Genomic DNA, 15,436 nt, shown 5'->3' on the forward strand with positions numbered 1-15,436 from the left:
TCTCAAATCACGGTTTTAGTAACATACTACCGATTTGTGAGATATTGTTTTATTTTTTAATATCGATGTGTTTGCTATTATGTTGAATTTCTGTATCGATTTGTAATATATTTTGCGATATATTTATCGATTTGTAAGATATTATGTATTTTGTAATATCGATTTGTAAGGTATTATGCTGAATTATCGTATCGATTTGTAATATATTATGCGATATGTATATCGATTCGTAAGATATTATGTGTTTTGTAGTATATATTTGTAAGATATTTGTAGAAAGATTTTTAAAATGTGTGTGTGCAGAAATACATTTTTACGCGTTTGCGGTGGCGATTTTCGTATTCAAATCGTTGCTCATTTAGCGATTTCTATTGAACTCGCTTCACAGTATCGTAGATATAATTGAAGTGCTATCGTCAACACACATGTACGACATGTCATTTCTTTTATTGGCATGGTAAGTAACAACTCGATGCATAGTATAAGCAAATAACAAACCGCAGTTGCTTTTATACTACGATTCATTAAATCGTTTATTTGACTTGCTTAACTTTATCAGTATCTGTTGTTATATACATCCTGAATAAATCATAGTAAATGTATGCGCTTGCTAACGCAAATTGATATCTGGCTTATAACAGTGGTGAGCTTATCATCTGGTTGTAATGAAGATGATATATCTCAATCATTTGAAAGATATGGAGAAGTGAACATATGTATTAATGACGCACCTGAAGAAGTGAACACATGCACTAATGATGCACATGATAACAAGGGTGCAGGCATTGGATTCACTCTTGACTTGAATGTTTCAACAGAAGAAATGCAATTCGATAATGAGGTAGTCGATCCTGATAGTACACTTGATAAAGGTGCAGGCACTGGGAATGTACATGATAGTACACCTGACTCTGTTCCCGTAGAAGGAATGCAGTTTAATATTAAGGATGTTGTATATAAATGTTACAATGATTATGCCTTAAAATTTGGCTTCAGTGTTAGAAGGTTTTCTTGGTCAAAAAATGCACAGGGTGTCATGGTGAGAAAGACATGTGTTTGTTCTAAGGAAGGTTGGAAGAAATCAATTGAAAATTCAATAAGAAGCATGCCAGAATCAAGATGTGGATGTCCAGCGAGAATGGTGTTAAGAAGACTTCTGAATGGAAAATATGTAGTTCATACTTTAATCAATGATCATAATCATGATTTATCTGCTTCATTTATAACTCCTATGTTAAAGTCACATCGTAAAGTAGCTGTAGTGCATGCTGCAATGGCTGAAATAGCTAATAGCGCTGGCGTTGCACCAAGAAAGACATATAATTTGTTTGCGCACATAGATGGTGGTCGCGAGAATATGTCATTCACACCTATGGATCTAAGAAACCACTTGAGAAGGAAGATGACAGATAACATGAAGAATGAAGAAATATGTTCTTTGGTTGATTACTTACAGAAGAAATCAAGCATTGACCTTGGTTTCTTTAGTGCAATGCAACTGGATAAAGATAAATATGTTGTGAATATGTTTTGGTCAGATTCAAAGTCAAGAGTAGATTTTGAATGCTTCAATGATGTGTTTGTTTTTTATACGACAGTGAAGATTAATACTGAACAATGGCCATTTGCACAGTTTGTCGGAGTGAACCATCACTCACAGAGTTGTATATTAGGCGACACTTTTTTGTATGACCAGACCAAGGAAAGCTTTGAGTGATTGTTTAGAGTATTTACACATGCAATGAATGGGAAGTAACCTGAAGTTGTACTTACAGATGGTGATCACGCAATTGCAGCTGCAGTATTTTATGTGTGGCCAGATGCACATCATTGCCTATGTTTATGGCATATCTTTCACTTGAGAGCGTAGAGGAGGTCACTTTTATGTCAGATTGAGAGGAAATGATTCAGATATATGACCTTGAAGATTGCCTGTGGTTACAAAATTTATATGCAAAAAAAAAGAAGTGGGCATTGGCATATGGAAGATAATACTTTTGTGCAGGTATGATAAGCACACAAAGAGCTGAATTTATGCATATCATGCTGAAGAAAACCATGTATTCATGTTTAATAATGTTTCACTTCATGGAATAATATGAATTATTTGTAGACATTGTAAGACAAAATGAGCTTCAACAAGATGTGAAATGCTTCAATACACGCCCTGTAACTTTGGGCATGAAAATATTGATATGACCCGCAGATCTGTATACACTAACTGTATTTGAATGGATTAAGAAAGGGGTTATACATGTCATGAATTGCAACATAGAAGGACTCATGCAAACCGAGAATATACACAAATACCATATTTTATGGGAGGGCGAAGAGCATAAAAAAAGGCAATAAGCACATGTCACGTATAATGTTGGCAATGGAAAAGTTGAATGTACATGCAAAATGTATGAATTCAAAGGTATTTTATGTCGTCATGCATTAAAGATACTTAATCAAGAGATGATACAAGAAATACCTGAGTCATATTTAATACGAAGATGGAAGAGACAAGCAAAGATTGAACTGCTGGATATGGATAATGTGAGTCAATCTGGTGTTGATGAGAAGTGTCACATAGCCTCCCATTACCAACAATTGTGTAGGTCATTTATGCATATTGCAGATTTGGCATCGAAAAGCGAAGAAGCATATGTATGCATGAGAAAAACATCAAGGGAGTTACTTGAAAACGTGCAGTTAATTCACCATTAGTCTGTTGCAGCTCATGAATACCAGTCCAAGATAATGGGATCGAACATCGTAGGTGAAAATCACGATTCTCTTGACACTCTTGAGAAGTTGCGTCAAAGCGTAAATATCATCTTCAATAAGTCAGGAGTGAACGTTGTTGATTATGATGGAAATATTCACCAAGCGAAGGGTATCAAAAGAAAACCTACCTCTGATCGCAGTCATCGGAAGGCAAATGGTGCACTAGAATTGGTTGGCAAGAAAAGGTCTAAGAAACAACCAACCTCTAATCAAAAGCAACAAAGCCCTTCGCATAAACAAGTATGTAAGATATTATATTGCTTCCCATGTAAATTGTATTACGTGAAGCTTATCAATATCTAACTTGTGTAATTTCCAACATGCAGCAATACTCTATAGACGTAATTTTCAACATTGTAACATTCGATCCTCCCGACCAGATTTCCTGGAATGATAGTTTCAGTTTTACAAGTCTTTTGGTATGTAATCAATGTTGGGAGGATGTTTGCATTTCTTGTGAAACTTAATGCAGTGTCTTATATCTTCTGTTTCATAATAGGCTTAGATCAATTCGAAAGCGAGCTATGGAACACAGGAATTGCGTGTGGATTATTTTTAAGTATTACCATCAAGTTAGTTGTCATGCCTCTTTGCATGACCCAATTTCCACATTGTCAAATTTGTTAAGAGTTTAACAAAACAGCAAAGCTCATTTACTGAGAAATAAGGTATAGTGGAATGCCATTAATACTGAGCTCGTTTACTTAGAGCGGATATATCCTCAGCTCCTCATAGACATTGTAACCAACTACTAATATTTTTTATATACGAATGTGGTTGTAAATCATGTGGATTTGTAGTTACGAAGTTACGGCGACAACAATATATCTTTGTTTTTATTTCTGAACGAAATCATTTGTATTCAAGAATCTAACTCATTTTTTATCGTTGAAGCAAAACTTGAAATCCTTAAACCATCTTTCCCAATCGCTCGTAAAAGCGATTAGGAAAAATCGATGACTTAGACATTGCCCATAATAGCAAATCGCTACACCATGTTGCCTTCATAGTCATTGTGTAAATCACGATGGTACGTATCGTTCACTTAGATAAAGCTCATTGTCTAAAAGACATACGTCATTTTGTAAATCACGATGGTATAATAATTTACGGATTGACATCTATGTCGGTCACAACTAGATGGCAATCGCTCTGTTCATGAGCGGAAATAGTGGTAAAGGTGCATTGTCATTTCTTGTGCAAATCGATTTCATCGTTTATTAATATTTTTGCAATAAACGATATTGAAATTAGCAGAATATTCAATAAATGATATTGAAATTTCATTATACAGTACACAACACAAATCACATAAACAACAAAAAAGAGATAAATTTTGAAGAAAATGGACACGATGTTTAGACAATATACGCCTGAATCGTCATTGTTGGTCGTGTAGTTGTCATCGTCTCCTTCCTCGTCTCCTTCATCGATATTGATACCCCATTTGCGATGAAGCAAGTTATATGTTCGATTCACGAACACGAGGTTTATAAAGGAACCATCAGTTTGTCTATTACTCGTTCACAAAATAGAGGATAATCACACCATCCAATACTTATGCGATGTGTCATTCATATATGAAGGAAACGTCATTTCACAGACAGTCATTATTCAAACAAATAACGCTAGTTACCAAAAAATGGGAGCCAATAAATTGCATTGCGCAATAATGAAGTTAATAAATGTCATTTCAGCTTTCTTATACAAAACTAATCAAAGCTATAGGATAAATCAATCAAATCACGATAGCAAGTCTTGTTTGGATTTGTTTTTCATCATCTTTTGTGTCTTTTATATGTGATTGTGTAGATCGCGATAGGAAAATCGTTAACTAGACAAAGCTCGTCAACACAAATCGCGATCAGATAAATTGTAGCAGCGAAATTGATTTTCAACTATAACTTAAATCAACATAAAATTATAAATTGTGATAGGTTATATCGTTCAAATAGACAAAAATCGTGACCCTAAACCCTAAATCCAATTTCCTCCACCAAAAATCCATAAACCTGAAACACAAAGTTCGTCAATCGCGGTATTAAATATCGCTATCATTAACAAAGATATATCGTTGTCTCAGTAGCTTCTTAAACCATAAACCCTAAACACAAAACACAAAACCCTAAACCCAAAACCCTAAACAGTGAGCCCTAAACACTAAACAGTAAGCACTAAACACTAAACAAAGACATATATTTGTTTGTCTATGTGAATGATATCAATATGTAATATAGTGATTTACTCATAACGTTTTGCAACTGTTAATTGGATTTGTACTTTACCAAGACTACACATCGTGTCGATGCCTGTACGCGTGCCTAAAACCCTGCAAAATGTAAAACCCTAATATAGATCTATATATAAAACCCTACCCAACCTGACCCGTTGTCTAGGTCTAAAACCTTATTCTATTTAACATATCTTCCTCTTTCTTTTTTGCGGCAACGCAACTTCTTCTTTGTCTTTTTTCTCCTTCGTCTTCTTCTTCTTCTTTTTCTTCTTCTCTTTCTTCTTCCTTGTATTTTTTTTTCTTTTTTGTTCTTCTGTGTTCCTTCTACCTGTGCTTCGTAGATAGGGGGGTGATGCAGATGTCCATTTATTTGATCTATTCCTACTACCAGACCTTACATTGTTTGCAAACCATACTTCACAGTTGAAAAATATCTGCCTAATTTTCGATATACTTTATGACAAATATGTAGGGTGTGTGATCTATTATGTAGCCCCTCGACTTCTTCAAGGGAACAGTTTCTTTCCTTTGAAGCTTATTGTCAAGAGCGCACCAATGCTAGAGTCTCTAAGAATCGTCCTCAGTCAGAGGAAAATGGTGCAGTGAGCTGCCATTTTCCTTGAGCTTGTTTGCTTGCAGAGGATGTATCCTCAACATAAAAGGACGCAATGATAAATGATACAGATGTTTTGGTGATCTCTTCTGTAAAAATTTGAGTCTCTAAAAGATAGATATGTGTTCTACGAAATTGTCCTCCCATTGATATTGTAACTAAATACTAATATTTTTTCTATGTGAATGTGGTTGTAAATCATGTAAATCATGTGGATTTGTAGTTACGAAGTTACGACGAGAACGATATGTCTTTGTTTGTATTTGTGAACATAAATGATTTGTAATTAAGAATTTAACTCATTTTGTATCGTTGAAGTAAAACCCAAAATCCTTAAACCCTGAACCCCAATCGCCCGTAAAAGCGATTAGAAAATTGTGTTGACATAGACACTGCCCATAAAAGCAAATCGCGATAGCACGTAACCTTCATACATCATTGTGTAAATCGCGATGGTACTTATGGTTCACTTAGACAAAGCTCATTGTCTTAAAGACAGACCTCATTGCAAATCATGATCGTCGTTTATATAAACACTAGTTCGATATTAATTTACGAAGGTTGATCATTATAACTATTTGTTCAGTGACGATTGTGTGCTACACTGATTAAAATAGATTTATACACTTATAGAAAGTCACGTTAAAGAAAACAACTTGTTTCTACTTTACACAATGCTAATCGCTTTTACGATTTTCAATTACAAAGGCCGAACATAACAACGATTTCCTTTTACAATATAACAGTCCAACTTATTTATCATGTTTAGTGAAATTGAAATTTTATTTATTTCATCCTAGAGTTATTTACATAATTTATATACATAGTCTTATAATTTTTTTTATACAAAATTTGGTTGTACAGTACATAAAATTTGTTAGAAGTCAATGTACATCATATTACTTATGGAGGGGTCGCGTTGTTTGTTGCATTGTAGGTATTCTTGTCGGCTGAATTTTTTTCTCTTTCGCAATTAGATACTGCATTAATTTTTTGCATAGTTCTGTGCAGAATCCAGGCATATCAACCTGCAACAAAAATGTAACGTGACACCAATTTATACATTGAGTCTTGAATAATAGAGGGTAATATTGCTCGAAATCAGCATACAACATCGAAATCAGGTTCTCGTCCATTGTATATTGCTTCAATATACTTTATTACAAATACGCTACAATCGATGCCATTATTTTATAAAGGAACATCTTCTGTTGAGCGAAAGATCCACTCGCCAATGTCGACACCAAAAGCATCTTTGACGAATTTCACTTGTGGTTCATGCAGAAGAAAGTAAATTCTTGACCTCTGTACAAGATACGATATCCTTATAGATGGAAACTTACGAAATGCAAAATGTCCTAACGTACACCACTGTGTAACGCCGATAAATTGTAGCACCATAGTTGTTTTTCTTTTAAATCCATCACGTATAAGACCAAATGCGCTTCAGTTTGCCAGAGTATAGGAATCAATATCTGCAAATCGATCGTATAAATGGTGTTAGAATTGTTATGTCGTAACCTTGCACAAGAGGTTTGTTCACTTACTTTTTCACTTGACCAAAAGTCTCTACAATGATCATCGTTAACCTAGTATGGTAGTTCGTCTTGAAATTCAATGGAGTATGACAATCAACGTACGATACTCTGTTGACCGAAACAGTGATAATAGCAATGTTAAAACATGAAGTAATAAGAGTAAATCAAAAAATAAAATAAACATAAAATAGAACCAATATACCATGAACTAAGGGCTGACGATGCGTCTAGTATTAGTTGTTGCATTGCTTTGAATATACTTGACGAAATCAGATATAGTCTGTTTGCAACAAATATGAACTTGTTAACATAAATACCATGGCATACATAAATATATTATTGATAGTGGTTTCATACGTATAAAATTACTGATAATGTTTTCTTCTATATATTCTTTTGTATCCGTTTGATGTTATCTTGGAGCTCTTTGCTAACTTTTCGGGCACCGCCTTTTGTAGATGTTCCACTGACATTAGCAGAATATTCAAGAAACGATATTGAAATTCCGTTATACAGTACACAATACAAATCGCATAAACTCCATAAAAGAGATAAATTTTGAAGAAAATTGACATGATGTTTAAACAATATATGTCTGAATCACCATCGTTGGTCATGTAGCTATCGTCTTCTCCTTCCTCGTCTCCTTCATCGATATCGATACCCCATTTACAATGAAGCAGGTTATATGTTCAATTCACGAACACGTCGTTTATAAAGGAACCATCGGTTTGTATGTTCCTTGTTCATGAAGCAAAGCGAAGCCACACCATCCAGAACTTGCGTGATGTGTCATTCATATATAAAGAAAATGTTGTTTCACTGACCGCCAGTTTTCAAAAAATAATGTCAGTTTTCAAAAAGCACGAGCAAATAAATTGCATTGCGCATTAATTAAATTAAAAAATGTCATTTCATCTACCTTTTATAAAACTAATCAACATGATAGGACGTAGCAGTCAAATCAAGATAACACATCTTGTGTGGATTTGTTTTTCAACCTCTTTTTGGTCTTTTATATGTCATTGTGTAAATCGTGATAGGAAAATCGTTAACTTAGACAAAGCTCATCAAAACAAATCATGATAGGATAAATTGTTACATCGATATCGATTTGCAACTATGACTTAAAGCGGCATGAAGTTGTAAATTGTGATAGGATATATCATTCACATAGACAAAGCTCGTCACCCTAAACACTAAACTTAAATACCTAAACCCAAAACCTAAAACACAATGCTTGTCAAATCGTGATATTATATATCGCTATCGTTCGCAAAGACAACGATTGATATATCGTTGTCGCGGTGGCTTCTTAAAACCTAAAACCCTATACCCTAAACACTAAACCCTGAACCCTAATCATAAACCCTAATCCCAAAAGCCTAGACACTAAACCCTATACTCGAAACCCTAAACCCTAAACCTTACTATCTAAACACTAAACCCTACTACATAAACCCTAAATCCACACTATTTAACCCAAAACTCTAAATCCTAAACCTAAACCCTAAACCCTACTATCTAAAGCCTAAACACTAAACCCTACTACCTAAACCCTAAATTTCTAAACCCTAAACCCTACTATCTAAACCCTACACGCTAAATCCTAAACCCTACACACTAAACCCTAAACCCTACTACCTATACCCTAAACCCTAAACCCTACTACTTAAACCACAAACCATAAACCTTAATACCTAAACCCTAAAAAATAAACCATAAACCCTGCTACCTCAACCCTAAACCCAAAACCTAAACCCTACTATCCAAACCCTAATTCCTAAAACCTAAAACCTAAACACTAAACGTTAATCGCTTTTACGATTTTCATTCACAGAGGGTGAAAATTACAACATTTTTTGAACAATACACATCTCTAATCTTTTATAGGATGTTCATTTACGAAGGGCGAACATTACAAGCCTTTGTTCACTGCATACATCGCTAATCTCTTTTGCAATTTTTATTCACGAAGGGTGAGCATTACAACGATTTCTGAATAGTACACATCTCTAATCGCTTATAGAATTTTCATTTATGAAGGATGAAATTACAATCATTTGTTCACCACATACATCACTAATCCCTTTTACAATTTTTATTCACAGAGGGTAAAAATTACAATGATTTTTTAACAGTACATATCTCTAATCGCTTATAGGATGTTCATTTACGAAGGGAGAATATTACAAGCCTTTGTTCACCGCATACATCCCTAATCTCTTTTGCGGTTTTCATTCACGGAGGGTGAGCATTACAACGGTTTTTGAACAATACACATCTCTAATCTTTTATAGGATATTCATTTACGAAGGAAGAACATTACAAGCCTTTGTTAACCGCATACATCGTTAATCCCTTTTGCAATTTTCATTCACGGAGGGTAAAAATTACAACGACTTCTGAACAGTACACATCTCTAATCGCTTATAGGATGTTCATTTACGAAGGGCGAATATTTACGAGGGAGAACATTACAACAATTTGTTCATATAGACAAACTTCTCAAACATTACAATGATTACAACAAACATTCTCAAATTGTAAGTAGAGATACATGTACAGAGAATAGTCGTCTATAGAGGTGACAAATAATAGTCCAACTTATTCGTGTGTTTAGTAAAATTGAAATTTTATTTCAACTCAGAGAGATTTACATAATTTGCATATAGTCTTACAAATTTGGTATACAAAATTTGGTATGCACAGTCTACAAAATCTGTTAGTAATCTTTGTACATCATATTAATCCTGGGGGGGTCGCATTGTTCGTTGCCTTGTAAGTACTCTTTCTGGCTGATTCTTTTTCTCTTTCGCATTTTGAAACTCAGTCACTTTTTGGCATAGTTTGGTGCGGAATCCCGGTATATCATACTACAACAAAAATATAATGTGAAACCAATATATAAATTGAGTCCCCAATAACAGAGGATAATAAAGAGCATACAACATCGAAACCAGGTCCTCGTCCATTGTATGTTGCTTCAATATACTTCATTACGAATATGCCACAATCGACGTCACTACTTTGTAAAGGAGCATGGTCAGCACAAAGCAAGCTTCACTCGCCAATGTCGACACCCAAAACGTCTTTTAAGAATCCTTCTTGTGGTTAATGCAGAATATAGTAAAATCCAAGCCACCGTAAAAGATACGATACACTTATAGACAGAAACTTACCAAATACATAACGTTATGTTGTATCCAATGAGTTGTAGCACCATAGTTGTTTTCCAGTAAATCCATCACGTATAAGACCCAATGCTCAGCAGTTTGCCAGAGTATAGGAATCAATATCTGCGAATCGCTACAATATATTAGAAATCGATAGATAAATCATGTTAGAAATGTTAGGCCGAAACCTTGGACAAGAGGTTTGTTCACTTACCTTTTCACTTGACCAAAAGTCTACGCAGTGATCATCGTTACCCCAGCATGGTAGTGCATCTTGAAATCTAATGATGTATGGCTTTCGACGGACATACGTCTGTTGAACAAAAGAGTGATAATAGTTAGGTTAAAACATGAAGCAACAACAGTAAATCATAAAATAAAATATACAAATAAGAGTACCAATATACCATGAAATAAGGGGTGACGATGCGTCTAATATTGCTTGTTGTGTTGCTTTTAATATACATGACAAAATCGGATATAGTTTGTTTGCAACAAATATGAACTTATTAACATACATACCCATGGCATACGTAAATATATAATTGATAGTGGTTTCATACGTACAAAATTATTAATAGTGTTTCCTTCTGCAAATTCATCTTGCATCCAATTGATGTTCTCTTGAAGCTCTTTGCAATGTTTTCGCACACTTTTTTTTATGGATGTTCCATTGACATGAGCATAATCTTCAATATTCAACATTGGAATTGCTTTCTACAATATAAAACACAAATGAAATATACATCATATAAGAGGCAAATATTGCAGAAACTAGTCATGAGGTTTAGAAAATATACACCCGAATCACCATCGTTGGTCGTATAGCTGTAGTTGTCTCCTTCGTCGCCGTTGTTGGTCGTCTAGCTGTCATCGTCGTCGTCAACATCGCTAGCCTTGTAGTTGTTGTCGTCTCCTTTATCGATATCGATACCCTCTTCACGACAAAGCAGGTTCTATGTTCATTTCATGAACGCATCATTCTAAAGGAATTGCAGGTTTGTCTGTTCCTTAATCACGAAGCAAAGTGAATCAACATCCTCCTGAACTTGTGCGACATGTCATTCATATATAAAGGAAACGTCGTTTCACCTACCGCCTATTTTAAAAAACTGCACGCAAATTAATTACATTGCACATTAATTAAATAAAAAAACATTATTTCAGCTACCTTTTACAAAACTAGTCAACGTGATATGACGTATCAGTCTAAACATCGTGTCGATATATTTATTATTTTCTTTTCCACAATTTATGAATCAGTCATTGTGTAAATCATGATAGGACATATTGTTCACATTGATAAAACTCGTGACAGCAAATCGCGATAGGATAAATATTGTTAAATTATGAAACTTAAAGTATTGTGGGTGTAAGTCGATTTGTATTTATTAAGTTACCTAGATTTGTATTTATTAAGTTACCTAGATTTGTAGTCTAAACAATATCTCAATTTGTGTGATGGGTTTAGGTGGGGGAGTGACCCGACCCAACCCATTGTTCAGATCTAAAATCCTGATCTATTTAACCTCTCTTCCTCTTTCTTTTATGTGGCAAAGCAACTTCTTTTTCTTCTTTTTTCTCTTACGACTTCTTCTTCTTCTTCTTTTCCTTCTTCTTTCTTCTTTCTTCTTCTATGTTCCTTCTACCTTTGCTGAATGGATGGTGTTTGATACTGATAACCTAGTTGTTTCACGCCGTAAGAAAAGATTTGTATAATCTTTTATGATGATTATAGTGGTTATCTTCTGTGGATACATCGATATATTCATGACACATACGACTCTGTTGTATTTATCATAAAGTATATCGAAGCCTATGCAGTATATAACGACCATAATCATCCTTAATCTTTGTTGCCATATCGAAGCAAGCACAAATATTCTGCATGATTGACAGGTGGGTGTTGATGACCATCTATTTGATCTATTTCTATTGTCGGACTCTCAATCATTCGCAAACCATACTTTTCAGTTGGAAAAATATCTGCCTAATCTTCGATATACTTCATGACAAATATGCTAGTCGCGCGGGTTGTATCTTCTCTGCCTGCTGGGATCCATACCTTTATCTGTTGTGAATATACATCGTGAAAAAAAAACTTGCAAACAGACAATGACCTCCATTGTTAGATAGATTTGCTTTCATTTGTTCCCAATGACTAGCGAAGGCCACTGAGTAAACTGAAAGTGTTGATGTTGATGATGATGTCTGTTTTGAAGCACATCACTATTTGGACGTGGGTTAATGTTGATAATGATGTCTGTTTTCTTCGATGATGATGATGGTCATGTATTGTATCTAAGTCAAACCATTGGTCATGATGTATTATAACTAAATACTCATGTAAATGAATGTGGTTGTAATGTATCATTCAAATTATTTATAATAACGAGTGCTAAATATCTTACAACTCTTACTAAGAATGCTAACGATTACAATGACTTACACTAATGAAAGTTAAATGCTAAAGCGATAACGATATGTACTAAGGAATACAAAATCCTGCAATGATCATTACTTATGAATGCAAACGATTACAATGATTTACAGTACTAAAAGTTAAATGTTAAAGGCATAACGATATGTACTAAGGAATACAAAATCTTGCAAAAAACATTACTTAAGAATGCAAATGATTACTACGATTTACAGTACTGAAAGTTAAATGATTAAGCGATAACGATTTGTACTAAGGAATACAAAATCCTGCAATGATCATTACTTATGAATGCAAACGATTACAACGATTTACAATGCTGAAAGTTAAATGTTAAAGGCATAACATTATGTACTAAGGAATACAAAATCCTGCAAAGATCATTACTTAAGAATGCAAACGACTACCACGTTTTACAGTACTGAAAGTTATATGCGTAAGCGATAATAATTTGTACTAAGAAATATAAAATCCTGCAACGATCATTACTTAAGAATGAAAACGATTACAATGATTTACAGTACTGAAAGATAAATGCTAAAGCGATAACGATTTGTACGAACGAAGACAAAATCCTTCACTGATGATTACTTAAGAATGCTAGACATTTCAACGATTTATACTATTATATGATAAATGCTGAAATGATTGTAAACATTTTTAAACCATTTACCTCATTTAATTGTAGACCATCTAAAATGACCTTAGCATTATCTTGCTTTACATTAATTCTAGATCACCAGCCAATTTTTAGAAAACCACAAATTGCAGGGCCACACTTATGCCGCAACGCTACAATATGCTCCCACGCCGAGGTCTACAAAATCAATATATTAGTAAGACTATAACCTTTAATAATTTTTTCTTTACTATGCTCCCATGCCCAGAGCGATATACACAATGATGTCTGTATCGATCAAGTTAACTTGATTTGTTCTTTAAACATCATGTTGATTTGTTTATTTTTTCTTTTCCATCATTTTCAAATGTCATTGTGTAAATCGCAATGAAAAGTATCATTCCCTAGGACAAATCTCGTGAAGGAAAATCGCAATAGGATATTCAAACAGATTTGGCTCGATTATTTGATGGGTTTAGGTGGGATGGCTGTACAGATCGTGATAGAACACCTTCTATAAAAAATAAATTGCGATCTCTTATATACAACTGATTGCAAGTCAATCGTGGTCTCTTATAAAAAACAAATGTGATCACTTTTATTTATGAAGGTTGAACATTGCAACGATCTGTTCAGTTGTACTTGTGTGTTACAATTATTAAAAAAAGAATTAAACAATTAAAGAATGTCATGTTATAAAAAATAATTATAGAATTACAACAAAGAATTATAGAATTACAACAAATAATTATCGAGATAAAAAGAATCGCTATCGTTTATTCAGTGGCACTTGACAACTCATATAGACTATGACATACAAATCGTCTCTTTCTTTTTCTTGGAGGACTTTCTATCTTTGATGGCCTCTTGGTTTCCATGATCTTATTATAAACACTGGTCATCATCTCTACCAGTGATTGCATTTGTCTCTCCAAATTGCTCACCTTCTTTCATATGTCCTTATTCTCCCTCTCCAACATCTAGAACCTTGTGTTGGAGACTACGTTCTCTTCTGTGAGCTTTGTTTACTCCTCATCGTGTACTATTATTTAGATAATCGTTGATGTAGCCGGGGGGAGATGATGGATGGGTTTTCTATATTGGGATGCGACATGATGGAGGATAGGAGGTGTTGAGAAACTATGTTTTGATGATACATGATAAATATGATATGCTTTCATGATGCATATATATGATACATGATAAATACATGATATGCTTTCATGAGATATGATAAATATGATATGCTTTCATATGTGAAACTGAATATGTTATATTATGACTGAATATGATGTGCTATGTATTTAACGAGTATTTGATGCAAGGTTATTTTACTTAAGAAGAGTGAAGACAACTTGATCAAGTGCAACTATTTGATGCAATCATACTACTCTGAAGAAAAAGCTTGATGGGCCATACATTCATAAAGATTATCCAAGAAGATCGGCTACCTCAAGACGAAGATTTTTTTCTTCTTTAGAGTCATATGTAACAGAACCTTCAGAAGCATGCATATTTCATATTAGACTATATGCTTTGAAATCATACAAGCCATTTATTTACAAAAAGTTAAGCTTTCATAAAAGGATACGTTATGTATATTGTAGCATTTCAAAAAACACCTTTTTGAAACAAATCATTGTACTTCCTACAAGCATTTATGAAAAAGACATTTTGACAAGATATAATAGCTCATGATTTCAAAAGCATTAATTGTACTTTCTTACAAGCATTTATGAAAAAGATATTTTGACAAAATATAATAGCTCATGATTTCAAAAGCATTAATTGTACCTTCTAACATGCATTTATGAAAAAGACAACTTGAAAAGATATAAAAGCTAATGATTTCAAATATGAAAGAAAAAGAAAAAATGAATTAATTCATAATACACAAACATTTACGTAAGAAATTTTGATTCATAATACATAAGCATTTATGTAAGAAAAGATAAAATGTGAAAAGATGTATTGATTCATAATACATAAGCATTTATGTAAGAAAAGACAAAATGCATTAGTTCATAATACACAAATTTTTACGT

This window comes from Nuphar pumila, chromosome 11 (genome assembly GCF_984573655.1).
Source record: "Nuphar pumila chromosome 11, dmNupPumi1.hap1.1, whole genome shotgun sequence".
NCBI classification, from domain to species: Eukaryota; Viridiplantae; Streptophyta; class Magnoliopsida; order Nymphaeales; family Nymphaeaceae; genus Nuphar; species Nuphar pumila.